The sequence below is a fragment of the Cyclopterus lumpus genome, chromosome 10 (genome assembly GCF_009769545.1).
Source record: "Cyclopterus lumpus isolate fCycLum1 chromosome 10, fCycLum1.pri, whole genome shotgun sequence".
Lineage (NCBI taxonomy): Eukaryota > Metazoa > Chordata > Actinopteri > Perciformes > Cyclopteridae > Cyclopterus > Cyclopterus lumpus.
Genome location: NC_046975.1, coordinates 5,171,271 through 5,190,576, shown reverse-complemented (window position 1 = coordinate 5,190,576; position 19,306 = coordinate 5,171,271). Strand labels below are relative to the sequence as shown.

Below are 19,306 nucleotides of genomic sequence, written 5' to 3'. Positions count from 1 at the left end.
GAACCAGTGGGTACCAAGATTTCAGCAGCTAGCTGGTTGCAAAAATATGCATTTGTTGGAGTTTAAAGTGACCTTGCAGAGAGAAGACATTTCCCTTAGACACTAAGTAATGTTTGGTAAAGAATACACATCACAACTTTGGGTATATGGATGTATTCTGGACAATAATCTTGAAGTCAAGACTAGAAAGAATGGCAGTGGTGGGATTTGAACCCACGCCTCCTGAGAGACTGGAGCCTTAATCCAGCGCCTTAGACCACTCGGCCACACTACCTGAAAGTTCCACAAAAGCATCAGCTCCTTGGGACGATAATTTGATGCCAAATGCAGCACGAAAGGTTGAAAACATTTCCATCAGACAGCTGTGTCAAAGGCTGAAAACATTGCAGTTTGAGAATGGTTTGAAAATAATAGATACATTCTCTTGATTTAAAGTATTTTCAATTAGCAGAGGATGGTTTCGATCCATCGACATCTGGGTTATGGGCCCAGCACGCTTCCGCTGCGCCACTCTGCTCTGGTGGTGAAAGTGTCAATGTGTTGTCTGGATGTTGTGGACATCTTTTGGAACCAGTGGGTACCAAGATTTCAGCAGCTAGCTGGTTGCAAAAATATGCATTTGTTGGATTTTAAAGTGACCTTGCAGAGAGAAGACATTTCCCTTAGACACTAAGTAATGTTTGGTAAAGAATACACATCACAACTTTGGGTATATGGATGTATTCTGGACAATAATCTTGAAGTCAAGACTAGAAAGAATGGCAGTGGTGGGATTTGAACCCACGCCTCCTGAGAGACTGGAGCCTAAATCCAGCGCCTTAGACCACTCGGCCACACTACCTGAAAGGTCCACAAATGCATCAGCTCCTTGGGACGATAATTTGATGCCAAATGAAGCACGAAAGGTTGAAAACATTTCCATCAGACAGCTGTGTCAAAAGCTGAAAACATTGCAGTTTGAGAATGGATTGAAAATAATAGATACATTCTCTTGATTTAAAGCATTTTCAATTAGCAGAGGATGGTTTCGATCCATCGACATCTGGGTTATGGGCCCAGCACGCTTCCGCTGCGCCACTCTGCTCTGGTGGTGAAAGTGTCAATGTGTTGTCTAGTTGTTGTGGACATCTTTTGGAACCAGTGGGTACCAAGATTTCAGCAGCTAGCTGGTTGCAAAAATATGCATTTGTTGGATTTTAAAGTGACCTTGCAGAGAGAAGACATTTCCCTTAGACACTAAGTAATGTTTGGTAAAGAATACACATCACAACTTTGGGTATATGGATGTATTCTGGACAATAATCTTGAAGTCAAGACTAGAAAGAATGGCAGTGGTGGGATTTGAACCCACGCCTCCTGAGAGACTGGAGCCTTAATCCAGCGCCTTAGACCACTCGGCCACACTACCTGAAAGTTCCACCAAAGCATCAGCTCCTTGGGACGATAATTTGATGCCAAATGCAGCACGAAAGGTTGAAGACATTTCCATCAGACAGCTGTGTCAAAGGCTGAAAACATTGCAGTTTGAGAATGGTTTTGAAAATAATAGATACATTCTCTTGATTTAAAGTATTTTCAATTAGCAGAGGATGGTTTCGATCCATCGACATCTGGGTTATGGGCCCAGCACGCTTCCGCTGCGCCACTCTGCTCTGGTGGTGAAAGTGTCAATGTGTTGTCTAGTTGTTGTGGACATCTTTTGGAACCAGTGGGTACCAAGATTTCAGCAGCTGGCTGGTTGCAAAAATATGCATTTGTTGGATTTTAAAGTGACCTTGCAGAGAGAAGACATTTCCCTTAGACACTAAGTAATGTTTGGTAAAGAATACACATCACAACTTTGGGTATATGGATGTATTCTGGACAATAATCTTGAAGTCAAGACTAGAAAGAATGGCAGTGGTGGGATTTGAACCCACGCCTCCTGAGAGACTGGAGCCTTAATCCAGCGCCTTAGACCACTCGGCCACACTACCTGAAAGTGCCACAAATGCATCAGCTCCTTGGGACGATAATTTGATGCCAAATGCAGCACGAAAGGTTGAAAACATTTCCATCAGACAGCTGTGTCAAAGGCTGAAAACATTGCAGTTTGAGAATGGTTTTAAAATAATAGATACATTCTCTTGATTTAAAGCATTTTCAATTAGCAGAGGATGGTTTCGATCCATCGACATCTGGGTTATGGGCCCAGCACGCTTCCGCTGCGCCACTCTGCTCTGGTGGTGAAAGTGTCAATGTGTTGTCTAGTTGTTGTGGACATCTTTTGGAACCAGTGGGTACCAAGATTTCAGCAGATAGCTGGTTGCAAAAATATGCATTTGTTGGATTTTAAAGTGACCTTGCAGAGAGAAGACATTTCCCTTAGACACTAAGTAATGTTTGGTAAAGAATACACATCACAACTTTGGGTATATGGATGTATTCTGGACAATAATCTTGAAGTCAAGACTAGAAAGAATGGCAGTGGTGGGATTTGAACCCACGCCTCCTGAGAGACTGGAGCCTTAATCCAGCGCCTTAGACCACTCGGCCACACTACCTGAAAGTGCCACTAAATGCATCAGCTCCTTGGGACGATAATTTGATGCCAAATGCAGCACGAAAGGTTGAAACAGTTTCCATCAGACAGCTGTGTCAAAGGCTGAAAACATTGCAGTTTGAGAATGGTTTTTAAAATAATAGATACATTCTCTTGATTTAAAGCTATTTTCAATTAGCAGAGGATGGTTTCGATCCATCGACATCTGGGTTATGGGCCCAGCACGCTTCCGCTGCGCCACTCTGCTCTGGTGGTGAAAGTGTCAATGTGTTGTCTAGTTGTTGTGGACATCTTTTGGAACCAGTGGGTACCAAGATTTCAGCAGCTAGCTGGTTGCAAAAATATGCATTTGTTGGATTTTAAAGTGACCTTGCAGAGAGAAGACATTTCCCTTAGACACTAAGTAATGTTTGGTAAAGAATACACATCACAACTTTGGGTATATGGATGTATTCTGGACAATAATCTTGAAGTCAAGACTAGAAAGAATGGCAGTGGTGGGATTTGAACCCACGCCTCCTGAGAGACTGGAGCCTTAATCCAGCGCCTTAGACCACTCGGCCACACTACCTGAAAGTGCCTACAATGGCATCAGCTCCTTGGGACGATAATTTGATGCCAAATGCAGCACGAAAGGTTGAAAACATTTCCATCAGACAGCTGTGTCAAAGGCTGAAAACATTGCAGTTTGAGAATGGTTTTGAAAATAATAGATACATTCTCTTGATTTAAAGCTATTTTCAATTAGCAGAGGATGGTTTCGATCCATCGACATCTGGGTTATGGGCCCAGCACGCTTCCGCTGCGCCACTCTGCTCTGGTGGTGAAAGTGTCAATGTGTTGTCTAGTTGTTGTGGACATCTTTTGGAACCAGTGGGTACCAAGATTTCAGCAGCTAGCTGGTTGCAAAAATATGCATTTGTTGGATTTTAAAGTGACCTTGCAGAGAGAAGACATTTCCCTTAGACACTAAGTAATGTTTGGTAAAGAATACACATCACAACTTTGGGTATATGGATATATTCTGGACAATAATCTTGAAGTCAAGACTAGAAAGAATGGCAGTGGTGGGATTTGAACCCACGCCTCCTGAGAGACTGGAGCCTTAATCCAGCGCCTTAGACCACTCGGCCACACTACCTGAAAGTTCCACAAATGCATCAGCTCCTTGGGACGATAATTTGATGCCAAATGCAGCACGAAAGGTTGAAACATTTCCATCAGACAGCTGTGTCAAAGGCTGAAAACATTGCAGTTTGAGAATGGTTTTTAAAATAATAGATAAATTCTCTTGATTTAAAGTATTTTCAATTAGCAGAGGATGGTTTCGATCCATCGACATCTGGGTTATGGGCCCAGCACGCTTCCGCTGCGCCACTCTGCTCTGGTGGTGAAAGTGTCAATGTGTTGTCTAGATGTTGTGGACATCTTTTGGAACCAGTGGGTACCAAGATTTCAGCAGCTAGCTGGTTGCAAAAATATGCATTTGTTGGATTTTAAAGTGACCTTGCAGAGAGAAGACATTTCCCTTAGACACTAAGTAATGTTTGGTAAAGAATACACATCACAACTTTGGGTATATGGATGTATTCTGGACAATAATCTTGAAGTCAAGACTAGAAAGAATGGCAGTGGTGGGATTTGAACCCACGCCTCCTGAGAGACTGGAGCCTTAATCCAGCGCCTTAGACCACTCGGCCACACTACCTGAAAGTGCCACAAATGCATCAGCTCCTTGGGACGATAATTTGATGCCAAATGCAGCACGAAAGGTTGAAAACATTTCCATCAGACAGCTGTGTCAAAGGCTGAAAACATTGCAGTTTGAGAATAATAGATACATTCTCTTGATTTAAAGCATTTTCAATTAGCAGAGGATGGTTTCGATCCATCGACATCTGGGTTATGGGCCCAGCACGCTTCCGCTGCGCCACTCTGCTCTGGTGGTGAAAGTGTCAATGTGTTGTCTAGTTGTTGTGGACATCTTTTGGAACCAGTGGGTACCAAGATTTCAGCAGCTGGTTGCAAAAATATGCATTTGTTGGATTTTAAAGTGACCTTGCAGAGAGAAGACATTTCCCTTAGACACTAAGTAATGTTTGGTAAAGAATACACATCACAACTTTGGGTATATGGATGTATTCTGGACAATAATCTTGAAGTCAAGACTATAAAGAATGGCAGTGGTGGGATTTGAACCCACGCCTCCTGAGAGACTGGAGCCTAAATCCAGCGCCTTAGACCACTCGGCCACACTACCTGAAATTTCCACAAAAGCATCAGCTCCTTGGGACGATAATTTGATGCCAAATGCAGCACGAAAGGTTGAAAACATTTCCATCAGACAGCTGTGTCAAAGGCTGAAAACATTGCAGTTTGAGAATGGATTGAAAATAATAGATACATTCTCTTGATTTAAAGCATTTTCAATTAGCAGAGGATGGTTTCGATCCATTGACATCTGGGTTATGGGCCCAGCACGCTTCCGCTGCGCCACTCTGCTCTGGTTGTGAAAGTGTCACATGTGTTGTCTAGTTGTTGTGGACATCTTTTGGAACCAGTGGGTACCAAGATTTCAGCAGCTAGCTGGTTGCAAAAATATGCATTTGTTGGATTTTAAAGTGACCTTGCAGAGAGAAGACATTTCCCTTAGACACTAAGTAATGTTTGGTAAAGAATACACATCACAACTTTGGGTATATGGATGTATTCTGGACAATAATCTTGAAGTCAAGACTAGAAAGAATGGCAGTGGTGGGATTTGAACCCACGCCTCCTGAGAGACTGGAGCCTTAATCCAGCGCCTTAGACCACTCGGCCACACTACCTGAAAGTGCCACAAATGCATCAGCTCCTTGGGACGATAATTTGATGCCAAATGCAGCACGAAAAGTTGAAGACGTTTCCATCAGACAGCTGTGTCAAAGGCTGAAAACATTGCAGTTTGAGAATGGTTTGAAAATAATAGATACATTCTCTTGATTTAAAGTATTTTCAATTAGCAGAGGATGGTTTCGATCCATCGACATCTGGGTTATGGGCCCAGCACGCTTCCGCTGCGCCACTCTGCTCTGGTGGCAAAAATGTCAATGTGTTGTCTAGTTGTTGTGGACATCTTTTGGAACCAGTGGGTACCAAGATTTCAGCAGCTAGCTGGTTGCAAAAATATGCATTTGTTGGATTTTAAAGTGACCTTGCAGAGAGAAGACATTTCCCTTAGACACTAAGTAATGTTTGGTAAAGAATACACATCACAACTTTGGGTATATGGATGTATTCTGGACAATAATCTTGAAGTCAAGACTAGAAAGAATGGCAGTGGTGGGATTTGAACCCACGCCTCCTGAGAGACTGGAGCCTTAATCCAGCGCCTTAGACCACTCGGCCACACTACCTGAAAGTACCACGAATGCATCAGCTCCTTGGGACGATAATTTGATGCCAAATGAAGCATGAAAGGTTGAAAACAGTTTATATCAGACAGCTGTGTCAAAGGCTGAAAACATTGCAGTTTGAGAATAATAGATACATTCTCTTGATTTAAAGTATTTTCAATTAGCAGAGGATGGTTTCGATCCATCGACATCTGGGTTATGGGCCCAGCACGCTTCCGCTGCGCCACTCTGCTCTGGTGGCAAAAATGTCAATGTGTTGTCTAGTTGTTGTGGACATCTTTTGGAACCAGTGGGTACCAAGATTTCAGCAGCTGGCTGGTAAAAATATGCATTTGTTGGATTTTAAAATGACCTTGCAGAGAGAAGACATTTCCCTTAGACACTAAGTAATGTTTGGTAAAGAATACACATCACAACTTTGGGTATATGGATGTATTCTGGACAATAATCTTGAAGTCAAGACTAGAAAGAATGGCAGTGGTGGGATTTGAACCCACGCCTCCTGAGAGACTGGAGCCTAAATCCAGCGCCTTAGACCACTCGGCCACACTACCTGAAAGTACCACGAATGCATCAGCTCCTTGGGACGATAATTTGATGCCAAATGAAGCATGAAAGGTTGAAAACATTTTATATCAGACAGCTGTGTCAAAGGCTGAAAACATTGCAGTTTGAGAATAATAGATACATTCTCTTGATTTAAAGCATTTTCAATTAGCAGAGGATGGTTTCAATCCATCGACATCTGGGTTATGGGCCCAGCACGCTTCCGCTGCGCCACTCTGCTCTGGTGGTGAAAGTGTCAATGTGTTGTCTAGTTGTTGTGGACATCTTTTGGAACCAGTGGGTACCAAGATTTCAGCAGCTGGTTGCAAAAATATGCATTTGTTGGATTTTAAAGTGACCTTGCAGAGAGAAGACATTTCCCTTAGACACTAAGTAATGTTTGGTAAAGAATACACATCACAACTTTGGGTATATGGATGTATTCTGGACAATAATCTTGAAGTCAAGACTATAAAGAATGGCAGTGGTGGGATTTGAACCCACGCCTCCTGAGAGACTGGAGCCTTAATCCAGCGCCTTAGACCACTCGGCCACACTACCTGAAAGTGCCTACAAATGCATCAGCTCCTTGGGACGATAATTTGATGCCAAATGCAGCACGAAAGGTTGAAAACAGTTTATATCAGACAGCTGTGTCAAAGGCTGAAAACATTGCAGTTTGAGAATAATAGATACATTCTCTTGATTTAAAGTATTTTCAATTAGCAGAGGATGGTTTCGATCCATCGACATCTGGGTTATGGGCCCAGCACGCTTCCGCTGCGCCACTCTGCTCTGGTGGTGAAAGTGTCAATGTGTTGTCTAGTTGTTGTGGACATCTTTTGGAACCAGTGGGTACCAAGATTTCAGCAGCTAGCTGGTTGCAAAAATATGCATTTGTTGGATTTTAAAGTGACCTTGCAGAGAGAAGACATTTCCCTTAGACACTAAGTAATGTTTGGTAAAGAATACACATCACAACTTTGGGTATATGGATGTATTCTGGACAATAATCTTGAAGTCAAGACTAGAAAGAATGGCAGTGGTGGGATTTGAACCCACGCCTCCTGAGAGACTGGAGCCTTAAATCCAGCGCCTTAGACCACTCGGCCACACTACCTGAAAGTTCCACAAATGCATCAGCTCCTTGGGACGATAATTTGATGCCAAATGCAGCACGAAAGGTTGAAAACATTTCCATCAGACAGCTGTGTCAAAGGCTGAAAACATTGCAGTTTGAGAATGGTTTGAAAATAATAGATACATTCTCTTGATTTAAAGCTATTTTCAATTAGCAGAGGATGGTTTCGATCCATCGACATCTGGGTTATGGGCCCAGCACGCTTCCGCTGCGCCACTCTGCTCTGGTTGTGAAAGTGTCACATGTGTTGTCTAGTTGTTGTGGACATCTTTGGGAACCAGTGGGTACCAATATTTCAGCAGCTGGCTCGTTGCAAAAATATGCATTTGTTGGATTTTAAAGTGACCTTGCAGAGAGAAGACATTTCCCTTAGACACTAAGTAATGTTTGGTAAAGAATACACATCACAACTTTGGGTATATGGATGTATTTTGGACAATAATCTTGAAGTCAAGACTAGCAAGAATGGCAGTGGTGGGATTTGAACCCACGCCTCCTGAGAGACTGGAGCCTTAATCCAGCGCCTTAGACCACTCGGCCACACTACCTGAAAGTGCCACAAATGCATCAGCTCCTTGGGACGATAATTTGATGCCAAATGCAGCACGAAAGGTTGAAGACAGTTTCCATCAGACAGCTGTGTCAAAGGCTGAAAACATTGCAGTTTGAGAATGGTTTTAAAATAATAGATACATTCTCTTGATTTAAAGTATTTTCAATTAGCAGAGGATGGTTTCGATCCATCGACATCTGGGTTATGGGCCCAGCACGCTTCCGCTGCGCCACTCTGCTCTGGTGGTGAAAGTGTCAATGTGTTGTCTAGTTGTTGTGGACATCTTTTGGAACCAGTGGGTACCAAGATTTCAGCAGCTAGCTGGTTGCAAAAATATGCATTTGTTGGATTTTAAAGTGACCTTGCAGAGAGAAGACATTTCCCTTAGACACTAAGTAATGTTTGGTAAAGAATACACATCACAACTTTGGGTATATGGATGTATTCTGGACAATAATCTTGAAGTCAAGACTATAAAGAATGGCAGTGGTGGGATTTGAACCCACGCCTCCTGAGAGACTGGAGCCTTAATCCAGCGCCTTAGACCACTCGGCCACACTACCTGAAAGTGCCACAAATGCATCAGCTCCTTGGGACGATAATTTGATGCCAAATGAAGCATGAAAGGTTGAAAACAGTTTATATCAGACAGCTGTGTCAAAGGCTGAAAACATTGCAGTTTGAGAATAATAGATACATTCTCTTGATTTAAAGCATTTTCAATTAGCAGAGGATGGTTTCAATCCATCGACATCTGGGTTATGGGCCCAGCACGCTTCCGCTGCGCCACTCTGCTCTGGTGGTGAAAGTGTCAATGTGTTGTCTAGTTGTTGTGGACATCTTTTGGAACCAGTGGGTACCAAGATTTCAGCAGCTGGCTCGTTGCAAAAATATGCATTTGTTGGATTTTAAAGTGACCTTGCAGAGAGAAGACATTTCCCTTAGACACTAAGTAATGTTTGGTAAAGAATACACATCACAACTTTGGGTATATGGATGTATTCTGGACAATAATCTTGAAGTCAAGACTAGAAAGAATGGCAGTGGTGGGATTTGAACCCACGCCTCCTGAGAGACTGGAGCCTTAATCCAGCGCCTTAGACCACTCGGCCACACTACCTGAAAGTGCCTTGAATGGATCAGCTCCTTGGGACGATAATTTGATGCCAAATGCAGCACGAAAGGTTGAAAACATTTCCATCAGACAGCTGTGTCAAAGGCTGAAAACATTGCAGTTTGAGAATGGATTGAAAATAATAGATACATTCTCTTGATTTAAAGCATTTTCAATTAGCAGAGGATGGTTTCGATCCATCGACATCTGGGTTATGGGCCCAGCACGCTTCCGCTGCGCCACTCTGCTCTGGTGGTGAAAGTGTCAATGTGTTGTCTAGTTGTTGTGGACATCTTTTGGAACCAGTGGGTACCAAGATTTCAGCAGCTGGCTGGTAAAAATATGCATTTGTTGGATTTTAAAGTGACCTTGCAGAGAGAAGACATTTCCCTTAGACACTAAGTAATGTTTGGTAAAGAATACACATCACAACTTTGGGTATATGGATGTATTCTGGACAATAATCTTGAAGTCAAGACTAGAAAGAATGGCAGTGGTGGGATTTGAACCCACGCCTCCTGAGAGACTGGAGCCTTAATCCAGCGCCTTAGACCACTCGGCCACACTACCTGAAAGGGCCACAAATGCATCAGCTCCTTGGGACGATAATTTGATGCCAAATGAAGCACGAAAGGTTGAAAACATTTCCATCAGACAGCTGTGTCAAAAGCTGAAAACATTGCAGTTTGAGAATGGTTTTTAAAATAATAGATAAATTCTCTTGATTTAAAGTATTTTCAATTAGCAGAGGATGGTTTCGATCCATCGACATCTGGGTTATGGGCCCAGCACACTTCCGCTGCGCCACTCTGCTCTGGTGGTGAAAGTGTCAATGTGTTGTCTGGATGTTGTGGACATCTTTTGGAACCAGTGGGTACCAAGATTTCAGCAGCTAGCTGGTTGCAAAAATATGCATTTGTTGGATTTTAAAGTGACCTTGCAGAGAGAAGACATTTCCCTTAGACACTAAGTAATGTTTGGTAAAGAATACACATCACAACTTTGGGTATATGGATGTATTCTGGACAATAATCTTGAAGTCAAGACTAGAAAGAATGGCAGTGGTGGGATTTGAACCCACGCCTCCTGAGAGACTGGAGCCTAAATCCAGCGCCTTAGACCACTCGGCCACACTACCTGAAATTTGCACAAAAGCATCAGCTCCTTGGGACGATAATTTGATGCCAAATGCAGCACGAAAGGTTGAAAACATTTCCATCAGACAGCTGTGTCAAAGGCTGAAAACATTGCAGTTTGAGAATGGTTTGAAAATAATAGATACATTCTCTTGATTTAAAGTATTTTCAATTAGCAGAGGATGGTTTCGATCCATCGACATCTGGGTTATGGGCCCAGCACGCTTCCGCTGCGCCACTCTGCTCTGGTGGTGAAAGTGTCAATGTGTTGTCTAGTTGTTGTGGACATCTTTTGGAACCAGTGGGTACCAAGATTTCAGCAGCTAGGCTGGTTGCAAAAATATGCATTTGTTGGATTTTAAAGTGACCTTGCAGAGAGAAGACATTTCCCTTAGACACTAAGTAATGTTTGGTAAAGAATACACATCACAACTTTGGGTATATGGATGTATTCTGGACAATAATCTTGAAGTCAAGACTAGAAAGAATGGCAGTGGTGGGATTTGAACCCACGCCTCCTGAGAGACTGGAGCCTTAATCCAGCGCCTTAGACCACTCGGCCACACTACCTGAAAGTGCCACAAATGCATCAGCTCCTTGGGACGATAATTTGATGCCAAATGCAGCACGAAAAGTTGAAGACGTTTCCATCAGACAGCTGTGTCAAAGGCTGAAAACATTGCAGTTTGAGAATGGTTTTTAAAATAATAGATAAATTCTCTTGATTTAAAGTATTTTCAATTAGCAGAGGATGGTTTCGATCCATCGACATCTGGGTTATGGGCCCAGCACGCTTCCGCTGCGCCACTCTGCTCTGGTGGTGAAAGTTTCAATGTGTTGTCTAGTTGTTGTGGACATCTTTTGGAACCAGTGGGTACCAAGATTTCAGCAGCTAGCTGGTTGCAAAAATATGCATTTGTTGGATTTTAAAGTGACCTTGCAGAGAGAAGACATTTCCCTTAGACACTAAGTAATGTTTGGTAAAGAATACACATCACAACTTTGGGTATATGGATGTATTCTGGACAATAATCTTGAAGTCAAGACTAGAAAGAATGGCAGTGGTGGGATTTGAACCCACGCCTCCTGAGAGACTGGAGCCTAAATCCAGCGCCTTAGACCACTCGGCCACACTACCTGAAAGTACCACGAATGCATCAGCTCCTTGGGACGATAATTTGATGCCAAATGAAGCATGAAAGGTTGAAAACAGTTTATATCAGACAGCTGTGTCAAAGGCTGAAAACATTGCAGTTTGAGAATAATAGATACATTCTCTTGATTTAAAGCATTTTCAATTAGCAGAGGATGGTTTCAATCCATCGACATCTGGGTTATGGGCCCAGCACGCTTCCGCTGCGCCACTCTGCTCTGGTGGTGAAAGTGTCAATGTGTTGTCTAGTTGTTGTGGACATCTTTTGGAACCAGTGGGTACCAAGATTTCAGCAGCTGGCTGGTAAAAATATGCATTTGTTGGATTTTAAAGTGACCTTGCAGAGAGAAGACATTTCCCTTAGACACTAAGTAATGTTTGGTAAAGAATACACATCACAACTTTGGGTATATGGATGTATTCTGGACAATAATCTTGAAGTCAAGACTATAAAGAATGGCAGTGGTGGGATTTGAACCCACGCCTCCTGAGAGACTGGAGCCTTAATCCAGCGCCTTAGACCACTCGGCCACACTACCTGAAAGTGCCTACAAATGCATCAGCTCCTTGGGACGATAATTTGATGCCAAATGCAGCACGAAAGGTTGAAAACATTTCCATCAGACAGCTGTGTCAAAGGCTGAAAACATTGCAGTTTGAGAATGGTTTGAAAATAATAGATACATTCTCTTGATTTAAAGTATTTTCAATTAGCAGAGGATGGTTTCGATCCATCGACATCTGGGTTATGGGCCCAGCACGCTTCCGCTGCGCCACTCTGCTCTGGTGGTGAAAGTGTCAATGTGTTGTCTAGTTGTTGTGGACATCTTTTGGAACCAGTGGGTACCAAGATTTCAGCAGCTGGCTGGTTGCAAAAATATGCATTTGTTGGATTTTAAAGTGACCTTGAGAGAGAAGACATTTCCCTTAGACACTAAGTAATGTTTGGTAAAGAATACACATCACAACTTTGGGTATATGGATGTATTCTGGACAATAATCTTGAAGTCAAGACTAGAAAGAATGGCAGTGGTGGGATTTGAACCCACGCCTCCTGAGAGACTGGAGCCTTAATCCAGCGCCTTAGACCACTCGGCCACACTACCTGAAAGTGCCACAAATGCATCAGCTCCTTGGGACGATAATTTGATGCCAAATGCAGCACGAAAGGTTGAAAACATTTCCATCAGACAGCTGTGTCAAAGGCTGAAAACATTGCAGTTTGAGAATGGTTTTTAAAATAATAGATACATTCTCTTGATTTAAAGCATTTTCAATTAGCAGATGATGGTTTCGATCCATCGACATCTGGGTTATGGGCCCAGCACGCTTCCGCTGCGCCACTCTGCTCTGGTGGTGAAAGTGTCAATGTGTTGTCTAGTTGTTGTGGACATCTTTTGGAACCAGTGGGTACCAAGATTTCAGCAGCTAGCTGGTTGCAAAAATATGCATTTGTTGGATTTTAAAGTGACCTTGAAGAGAGAAGACATTTCCCTTAGACACTAAGTAATGTTTGGTAAAGAATACACATCACAACTTTGGGTATATGGATGTATTCTGGACAATAATCTTGAAGTCAAGACTAGAAAGAATGGCAGTGGTGGGATTTGAACCCACGCCTCCTGAGAGACTGGAGCCTTAATCCAGCGCCTTAGACCACTCGGCCACACTACCTGAAAGTTCCACAAAAGCATCAGCTCCTTGGGACGATAATTTGATGCCAAATGCAGCACGAAAGGTTGAAAACATTTCCATCAGACAGCTGTGTCAAAGGCTGAAAACATTGCAGTTTGAGAATGGTTTTGAAAATAATAGATACATTCTCTTGATTTAAAGTATTTTCAATTAGCAGAGGATGGTTTCGATCCATCGACATCTGGGTTATGGGCCCAGCACGCTTCCGCTGCGCCACTCTGCTCTGGTGGTGAAAGTGTCAATGTGTTGTCTAGTTGTTGTGGACATCTTTTGGAACCAGTGGGTACCAAGATTTCAGCAGCTAGCTGGTTGCAAAAATATGCATTTGTTGGATTTTAAAGTGACCTTGCAGAGAGAAGACATTTCCCTTAGACACTAAGTAATGTTTGGTAAAGAATACACATCACAACTTTGGGTATATGGATGTATTCTGGACAATAATCTTGAAGTCAAGACTAGAAAGAATGGCAGTGGTGGGATTTGAACCCACGCCTCCTGAGAGACTGGAGCCTTAATCCAGCGCCTTAGACCACTCGGCCACACTACCTGAAAGTGCCACAAATGCATCAGCTCCTTGGGACGATAATTTGATGCCAAATGCAGCACGAAAGGTTGAAGACAGTTTCCATCAGACAGCTGTGTCAAAGGCTGAAAACATTGCAGTTTGAGAATGGTTTTGAAAATAATAGATACATTCTCTTGATTTAAAGTATTTTCAATTAGCAGAGGATGGTTTCGATCCATCGACATCTGGGTTATGGGCCCAGCACGCTTCCGCTGCGCCACTCTGCTCTGGTGGTGAAAGTGTCAATGTGTTGTCTAGTTGTTGTGGACATCTTTTGGAACCAGTGGGTACCAAGATTTCAGCAGATAGCTGGTTGCAAAAATATGCATTTGTTGGATTTTAAAGTGACCTTGCAGAGAGAAGACATTTCCCTTAGACACTAATTAATGTTTGGTAAAGAATACACATCACAACTTTGGGTATATGGATGTATTCTGGACAATAATCTTGAAGTCAAGACTAGAAAGAATGGCAGTGGTGGGATTTGAACCCACGCCTCCTGAGAGACTGGAGCCTTAATCCAGCGCCTTAGACCACTCGGCCACACTACCTGAAAGGGCCTCTAATGCATCAGCTCCTTGGGACGATAATTTGATGCCAAATGAAGCATGAAAGGTTGAAAACATTTCCATCAGACAGCTGTGTCAAAGGCTGAAAACATTGCAGTTTGAGAATGGTTTGAAAATAATAGATACATTCTCTTGATTTAAAGCATTTTCAATTAGCAGAGGATGGTTTCGATCCATCGACATCTGGGTTATGGGCCCAGCACGCTTCCGCTGCGCCACTCTGCTCTGGTGGTGAAAGTGTCAATGTGTTGTCTAGTTGTTGTGGACATCTTTTGGAACCAGTGGGTACCAAGATTTCAGCAGCTAGCTGGTTGCAAAAATATGCATTTGTTGGATTTTAAAGTGACCTTGCAGAGAGAAGACATTTCCCTTAGACACTAAGTAATGTTTGGTAAAGAATACACATCACAACTTTGGGTATATGGATGTATTCTGGACAATAATCTTGAAGTCAAGACTATAAAGAATGGCAGTGGTGGGATTTGAACCCACGCCTCCTGAGAGACTGGAGCCTAAATCCAGCGCCTTAGACCACTCGGCCACACTACCTGAAAGTGCCACAAATGCATCAGCTCCTTGGGACGATAATTTGATGCCAAATGCAGCACGAAAGGTTGAAAACATTTCCATCAGACAGCTGTGTCAAAGGCTGAAAACATTGCAGTTTGAGAATGGTTTGAAAATAATAGATACATTCTCTTGATTTAAAGTATTTTCAATTAGCAGAGGATGGTTTCGATCCATCGACATCTGGGTTATGGGCCCAGCACGCTTCCGCTGCGCCACTCTGCTCTGGTGGTGAAAGTGTCAATGTGTTGTCTAGTTGTTGTGGACATCTTTTGGAACCAGTGGGTACCAAGATTTCAGCAGCTAGGCTGGTTGCAAAAATATGCATTTGTTGGATTTTAAAGTGACCTTGCAGAGAGAAGACATTTCCCTTAGACACTAAGTAATGTTTGGTAAAGAATACACATCACAACTTTGGGTATATGGATGTATTCTGGACAATAATCTTGAAGTCAAGACTAGAAAGAATGGCAGTGGTGGGATTTGAACCCACGCCTCCTGAGAGACTGGAGCCTTAATCCAGCGCCTTAGACCACTCGGCCACACTACCTGAAAGTGCCATCGAATGCATCAGCTCCTTGGGACGATAATTTGATTGCAAATGAAGCACGAAAGGTTGAAAACATTTCCATCAGACAGCTGTGTCAAAGGCTGAAAACATTGCAGTTTGAGAATGGTTTTAAAATAATAGATACATTCTCTTGATTTAAAGTATTTTCAATTAGCAGAGGATGGTTTCGATCCATCGACATCTGGGTTATGGGCCCAGCACGCTTCCGCTGCGCCACTCTGCTCTGGTGGTGAAAGTGTCAATGTGTTGTCTAGTTGTTGTGGACATCTTTTGGAACCAGTGGGTACCAAGATTTCAGCAGCTAGCTGGTTGCAAAAATATGCATTTGTTGGATTTTAAAGTGACCTTGCAGAGAGAAGACATTTCCCTTAGACACTAAGTAATGTTTGGTAAAGAATACACATCACAACTTTGGGTATATGGATGTATTCTGGACAATAATCTTGAAGTCAAGACTAGCAAGAATGGCAGTGGTGGGATTTGAACCCACGCCTTCTGAGAGACTGGAGCCTTAATCCAGCGCCTTAGACCACTCGGCCACACTACCTGAAAGTTCCACAAAAGCATCAGCTCCTTGGGACGATAGTTTGATGCCAAATGCAGCACGAAAGGTTGAAAACATTTCCATCAGACAGCTGTGTCAAAGGCTGAAAACATTGCAGTTTGAGAATGGTTTTGAAAATAATAGATACATTCTCTTGATTTAAAGTATTTTCAATTAGCAGAGGATGGTTTCGATCCATCGACATCTGGGTTATGGGCCCAGCACGCTTCCGCTGCGCCACTCTGCTCTGGTGGTGAATATGTCAATGTGTTGTCTAGTTGTTGTGGACATCTTTTGGAACCAGTGGGTACCAAGATTTCAGCAGCTAGCTGGTTGCAAAAATATGCATTTGTTGGATTTTAAAGTGACCTTGCAGAGAGAAGACATTTCCCTTAGACACTAAGTAATGTTTGGTAAAGAATACACATCACAACTTTGGGTATATGGATGTATTCTGGACAATAATCTTGAAGTCAAGACTAGAAAGAATGGCAGTGGTGGGATTTGAACCCACGCCTCCTGAGAGACTGGAGCCTTAATCCAGCACCTTAGACCACTCGGCCACACTACCTGAAAGTGCCACAAATGCATCAGCTCCTTGGGACGATAATTTGATTGCCAAATGCAGCACGAAAGGTTGAAAACATTTCCATCAGACAGCTGTGTCAAAGGCTGAAAACATTGCAGTTTGAGAATGGTTTTGAAAATAATATATACATTCTCTTGATTTAAAGCATTTTCAATTAGCAGAGGATGGTTTCGATCGATCGACATCTGGGTTATGGGCCCAGCACGCTTCCGCTGCGCCACTCTGCTCTGGTGGTGAAAGTGTCAATGTGTTGTCTAGATTGTTGTGGACATCTTTTGGAACCAGTGGGTACCAAGATTTCAGCAGCTAGCTGGTTGCAAAAATATGCATTTGTTGGAGTTTAAAGTGACCTTGCAGAGAGAAGACATTTCCCTTAGACACTAAGTAATGTTTGGTAAAGAATACACATCACAACTTTGGGTATATGGATGTATTCTGGACAATAATCTTGAAGTCAAGACTAGAAAGAATGGCAGTGGTGGGATTTGAACCCACGCCTCCTGAGAGACTGGAGCCTTAATCCAGCGCCTTAGACCACTCGGCCACACTACCTGAAAGTGCCACGAATGCATCAGCTCCTTGGGACGATAATTTGATGCCAAATGCAGCACGAAAGGTTGAAACAGTTTCCATCAGACAGCTGTGTCAAAGGCTGAAAACATTGCAGTTTGAGAATAATAGATACATTCTCTTGATTTAAAGCATTTTCAATTAGCAGAGGATGGTTTCGATCCATCGACATCTGGGTTATGGGCCCAGCACGCTTCCGCTGCGCCACTCTGCTCTGGTGGTGAAAGTGTCAATGTGTTGTCTAGTTGATGTGGACATCTTTTGGAACCAGTGGGTACCAAGATTTCAGCAGCTGGCTGGTAAAAATATGCATTTGTTGGATTTTAAAGTGACCTTGCAGAGAGAAGACATTTCCCTTAGACACTAAGTAATGTTTGGTAAAGAATACACATCACAACTTTGGGTATATGGATGTATTCTGGACAATAATCTTGAAGTCAAGACTAGAAAGAATGGCAGTGGTGGGATTTGAACCCACGCCTCCTGAGAGACTGGAGCCTTAATCCAGCGCCTTAGACCACTCGGCCACACTACCTGAAAGTGCCACTAAATGCATCAGCTCCTTGGGACGATAATTTGATGCCAAATGCAGCACGAAAGGTTGAAAACATTTCCATCAGACAGCTGTGTCAAAGGCTGAAAACATTGCAGTTTGAGAATGGTTTGAAAATAATAGATACATTCTCTTGATTTAAAGCATTTTCAATTAGCAGAGGATGGTTTCGATCCATCGACATCTGGGTTATGGGCCCAGCACGCTTCCGCTGCGCCACTCTGCTCTGGTGGTGAAAGTTTCAATGTGTTGTCTAGTTGTTGTGGACATCTTTTGGAACCAGTGGGTACCAAGATTTCAGCAGCTAGCTGGTTGCAAAAATATGCATTTGTTGGATTTTAAAGTGACCTTGAAGAGAGAAGACATTTCCCTTAGACACTAAGTAATGTTTGGTAAAGAATACACATCACAACTTTGGGTATATGGATGTATTCTGGACAATAATCTTGAAGTCAAGACTAGAAAGAATGGCAGTGGTGGGATTTGAACCCACGCCTCCTGAGAGACTGGAGCCTTAATCCAGCGCCTTAGACCACTCGGCCACACTACCTGAAAGTGCCACAAATGCATCAGCTCCTTGGGACGATAATTTGATGCCAAATGCAGCACGAAAGGTTGTAAACATTTCCATCAGACAGCTGTGTCAAAGGCTGAAAACATTGCAGTTTGAGAATGGTTTTAAAATAATAGATAAATTCTCTTGATTTAAAGTATTTTCAATTAGCAGAGGATGGTTTCGATCCATCGACATCTGGGTTATGGGCCCAGCACGCTTCCGCTGCGCCACTCTGCTCTGGTGGTGAAAGTGTCAATGTGTTGTCTAGATTGTTGTGGACATCTTTTGGAACCAGTGGGTACCAAGATTTCAGCAGCTAGCTGGTTGCAAAAATATGCATTTGTTGGAGTTTAAAGTGACCTTGCAGAGAGAAGACATTTCCCTTAGACACTAAGTAATGTTTGGTAAAGAATACACATCACAACTTTGGGTATATGGATGTATTCTGGACAATAATCTTGAAGTCAAGACTAGAAAGAATGGCAGTGGTGGGATTTGAACCCACGCCTCCTGAGAGACTGGAGCCTTAATCCAGCGCCTTAGACCACTCGGCCACACTACCTGAAAGTGCCACAAATGCATCAGCTCCTTGGGACGATAATTTGATGCCAAATGCAGCACGAAAGGTTGAAAACATTTCCATCAGACAGCTGTGTCAAAGGCTGAAAACATTGCAGTTTGAGAATGGTTTTGAAAATAATAGATACATTCTCTTGATTTAAAGTATTTTCAATTAGCAGAGGATGGTTTCGATCCATCGACATCTGGGTTATGGGCCCAGCACGCTTCCGCTGCGCCACTCTGCTCTGGTGGTGAAAGTGTCAATGTGTTGTCTGGATGTTGTGGACATCTTTTGGAACCAGTGGGTACCAAGATTTCAGCAGCTAGCTGGTTGCAAAAATATGCATTTGTTGGATTTTAAAGTGACCTTGAAGAGAGAAGACATT

General features: G+C 42.9%; 34 non-coding genes across 34 annotated transcripts; all 34 read right to left on the bottom strand.

The window, feature by feature from the left end:
* Nucleotides 1-192: 192 nt before the first annotated feature.
* On the bottom strand, nucleotides 193-274 carry trnal-aag. The gene has a single exon. It is a non-coding gene; the product is annotated as a tRNA-Leu (tRNA).
* Nucleotides 275-759: 485 nt separating this feature from the next.
* On the bottom strand, nucleotides 760-841 carry trnal-uag. Its single transcript has one exon. It is a non-coding gene; the product is annotated as a tRNA-Leu (tRNA).
* A 485-nt stretch (nucleotides 842-1,326) lies between these two features.
* On the bottom strand, nucleotides 1,327-1,408 carry trnal-aag. The gene has a single exon. It is a non-coding gene; the product is annotated as a tRNA-Leu (tRNA).
* Nucleotides 1,409-1,894: 486 nt separating this feature from the next.
* Nucleotides 1,895-1,976, bottom strand: trnal-aag. The gene has a single exon. It is a non-coding gene; the product is annotated as a tRNA-Leu (tRNA).
* Nucleotides 1,977-2,461: 485 nt separating this feature from the next.
* trnal-aag lies at nucleotides 2,462-2,543 on the bottom strand. Its single transcript has one exon. It is a non-coding gene; the product is annotated as a tRNA-Leu (tRNA).
* A 488-nt stretch (nucleotides 2,544-3,031) lies between these two features.
* On the bottom strand, nucleotides 3,032-3,113 carry trnal-aag. The gene has a single exon. It is a non-coding gene; the product is annotated as a tRNA-Leu (tRNA).
* Nucleotides 3,114-3,601: 488 nt separating this feature from the next.
* trnal-aag lies at nucleotides 3,602-3,683 on the bottom strand. Its single transcript has one exon. It is a non-coding gene; the product is annotated as a tRNA-Leu (tRNA).
* A 485-nt stretch (nucleotides 3,684-4,168) lies between these two features.
* On the bottom strand, nucleotides 4,169-4,250 carry trnal-aag. The gene has a single exon. It is a non-coding gene; the product is annotated as a tRNA-Leu (tRNA).
* A 470-nt stretch (nucleotides 4,251-4,720) lies between these two features.
* On the bottom strand, nucleotides 4,721-4,802 carry trnal-uag. The gene has a single exon. It is a non-coding gene; the product is annotated as a tRNA-Leu (tRNA).
* A 486-nt stretch (nucleotides 4,803-5,288) lies between these two features.
* Nucleotides 5,289-5,370, bottom strand: trnal-aag. Its single transcript has one exon. It is a non-coding gene; the product is annotated as a tRNA-Leu (tRNA).
* Nucleotides 5,371-5,855: 485 nt separating this feature from the next.
* On the bottom strand, nucleotides 5,856-5,937 carry trnal-aag. The gene has a single exon. It is a non-coding gene; the product is annotated as a tRNA-Leu (tRNA).
* Nucleotides 5,938-6,409: 472 nt separating this feature from the next.
* Nucleotides 6,410-6,491, bottom strand: trnal-uag. Its single transcript has one exon. It is a non-coding gene; the product is annotated as a tRNA-Leu (tRNA).
* Nucleotides 6,492-6,962: 471 nt separating this feature from the next.
* Nucleotides 6,963-7,044, bottom strand: trnal-aag. The gene has a single exon. It is a non-coding gene; the product is annotated as a tRNA-Leu (tRNA).
* A 476-nt stretch (nucleotides 7,045-7,520) lies between these two features.
* On the bottom strand, nucleotides 7,521-7,603 carry trnal-uaa. Its single transcript has one exon. It is a non-coding gene; the product is annotated as a tRNA-Leu (tRNA).
* A 487-nt stretch (nucleotides 7,604-8,090) lies between these two features.
* On the bottom strand, nucleotides 8,091-8,172 carry trnal-aag. Its single transcript has one exon. It is a non-coding gene; the product is annotated as a tRNA-Leu (tRNA).
* Nucleotides 8,173-8,658: 486 nt separating this feature from the next.
* Nucleotides 8,659-8,740, bottom strand: trnal-aag. Its single transcript has one exon. It is a non-coding gene; the product is annotated as a tRNA-Leu (tRNA).
* A 475-nt stretch (nucleotides 8,741-9,215) lies between these two features.
* Nucleotides 9,216-9,297, bottom strand: trnal-aag. Its single transcript has one exon. It is a non-coding gene; the product is annotated as a tRNA-Leu (tRNA).
* Nucleotides 9,298-9,779: 482 nt separating this feature from the next.
* Nucleotides 9,780-9,861, bottom strand: trnal-aag. The gene has a single exon. It is a non-coding gene; the product is annotated as a tRNA-Leu (tRNA).
* A 486-nt stretch (nucleotides 9,862-10,347) lies between these two features.
* trnal-uag lies at nucleotides 10,348-10,429 on the bottom strand. Its single transcript has one exon. It is a non-coding gene; the product is annotated as a tRNA-Leu (tRNA).
* Nucleotides 10,430-10,915: 486 nt separating this feature from the next.
* Nucleotides 10,916-10,997, bottom strand: trnal-aag. Its single transcript has one exon. It is a non-coding gene; the product is annotated as a tRNA-Leu (tRNA).
* Nucleotides 10,998-11,483: 486 nt separating this feature from the next.
* On the bottom strand, nucleotides 11,484-11,565 carry trnal-uag. The gene has a single exon. It is a non-coding gene; the product is annotated as a tRNA-Leu (tRNA).
* A 472-nt stretch (nucleotides 11,566-12,037) lies between these two features.
* On the bottom strand, nucleotides 12,038-12,119 carry trnal-aag. Its single transcript has one exon. It is a non-coding gene; the product is annotated as a tRNA-Leu (tRNA).
* Nucleotides 12,120-12,604: 485 nt separating this feature from the next.
* On the bottom strand, nucleotides 12,605-12,686 carry trnal-aag. The gene has a single exon. It is a non-coding gene; the product is annotated as a tRNA-Leu (tRNA).
* A 486-nt stretch (nucleotides 12,687-13,172) lies between these two features.
* Nucleotides 13,173-13,254, bottom strand: trnal-aag. The gene has a single exon. It is a non-coding gene; the product is annotated as a tRNA-Leu (tRNA).
* Nucleotides 13,255-13,740: 486 nt separating this feature from the next.
* On the bottom strand, nucleotides 13,741-13,822 carry trnal-aag. Its single transcript has one exon. It is a non-coding gene; the product is annotated as a tRNA-Leu (tRNA).
* Nucleotides 13,823-14,309: 487 nt separating this feature from the next.
* Nucleotides 14,310-14,391, bottom strand: trnal-aag. Its single transcript has one exon. It is a non-coding gene; the product is annotated as a tRNA-Leu (tRNA).
* A 485-nt stretch (nucleotides 14,392-14,876) lies between these two features.
* Nucleotides 14,877-14,958, bottom strand: trnal-uag. Its single transcript has one exon. It is a non-coding gene; the product is annotated as a tRNA-Leu (tRNA).
* Nucleotides 14,959-15,444: 486 nt separating this feature from the next.
* Nucleotides 15,445-15,526, bottom strand: trnal-aag. Its single transcript has one exon. It is a non-coding gene; the product is annotated as a tRNA-Leu (tRNA).
* Nucleotides 15,527-16,012: 486 nt separating this feature from the next.
* Nucleotides 16,013-16,094, bottom strand: trnal-aag. The gene has a single exon. It is a non-coding gene; the product is annotated as a tRNA-Leu (tRNA).
* Nucleotides 16,095-16,580: 486 nt separating this feature from the next.
* On the bottom strand, nucleotides 16,581-16,662 carry trnal-aag. Its single transcript has one exon. It is a non-coding gene; the product is annotated as a tRNA-Leu (tRNA).
* A 488-nt stretch (nucleotides 16,663-17,150) lies between these two features.
* trnal-aag lies at nucleotides 17,151-17,232 on the bottom strand. The gene has a single exon. It is a non-coding gene; the product is annotated as a tRNA-Leu (tRNA).
* A 471-nt stretch (nucleotides 17,233-17,703) lies between these two features.
* On the bottom strand, nucleotides 17,704-17,785 carry trnal-aag. Its single transcript has one exon. It is a non-coding gene; the product is annotated as a tRNA-Leu (tRNA).
* A 486-nt stretch (nucleotides 17,786-18,271) lies between these two features.
* On the bottom strand, nucleotides 18,272-18,353 carry trnal-aag. The gene has a single exon. It is a non-coding gene; the product is annotated as a tRNA-Leu (tRNA).
* Nucleotides 18,354-18,839: 486 nt separating this feature from the next.
* On the bottom strand, nucleotides 18,840-18,921 carry trnal-aag. Its single transcript has one exon. It is a non-coding gene; the product is annotated as a tRNA-Leu (tRNA).
* Between the last annotated feature and the right edge of the window lie 385 nt (nucleotides 18,922-19,306).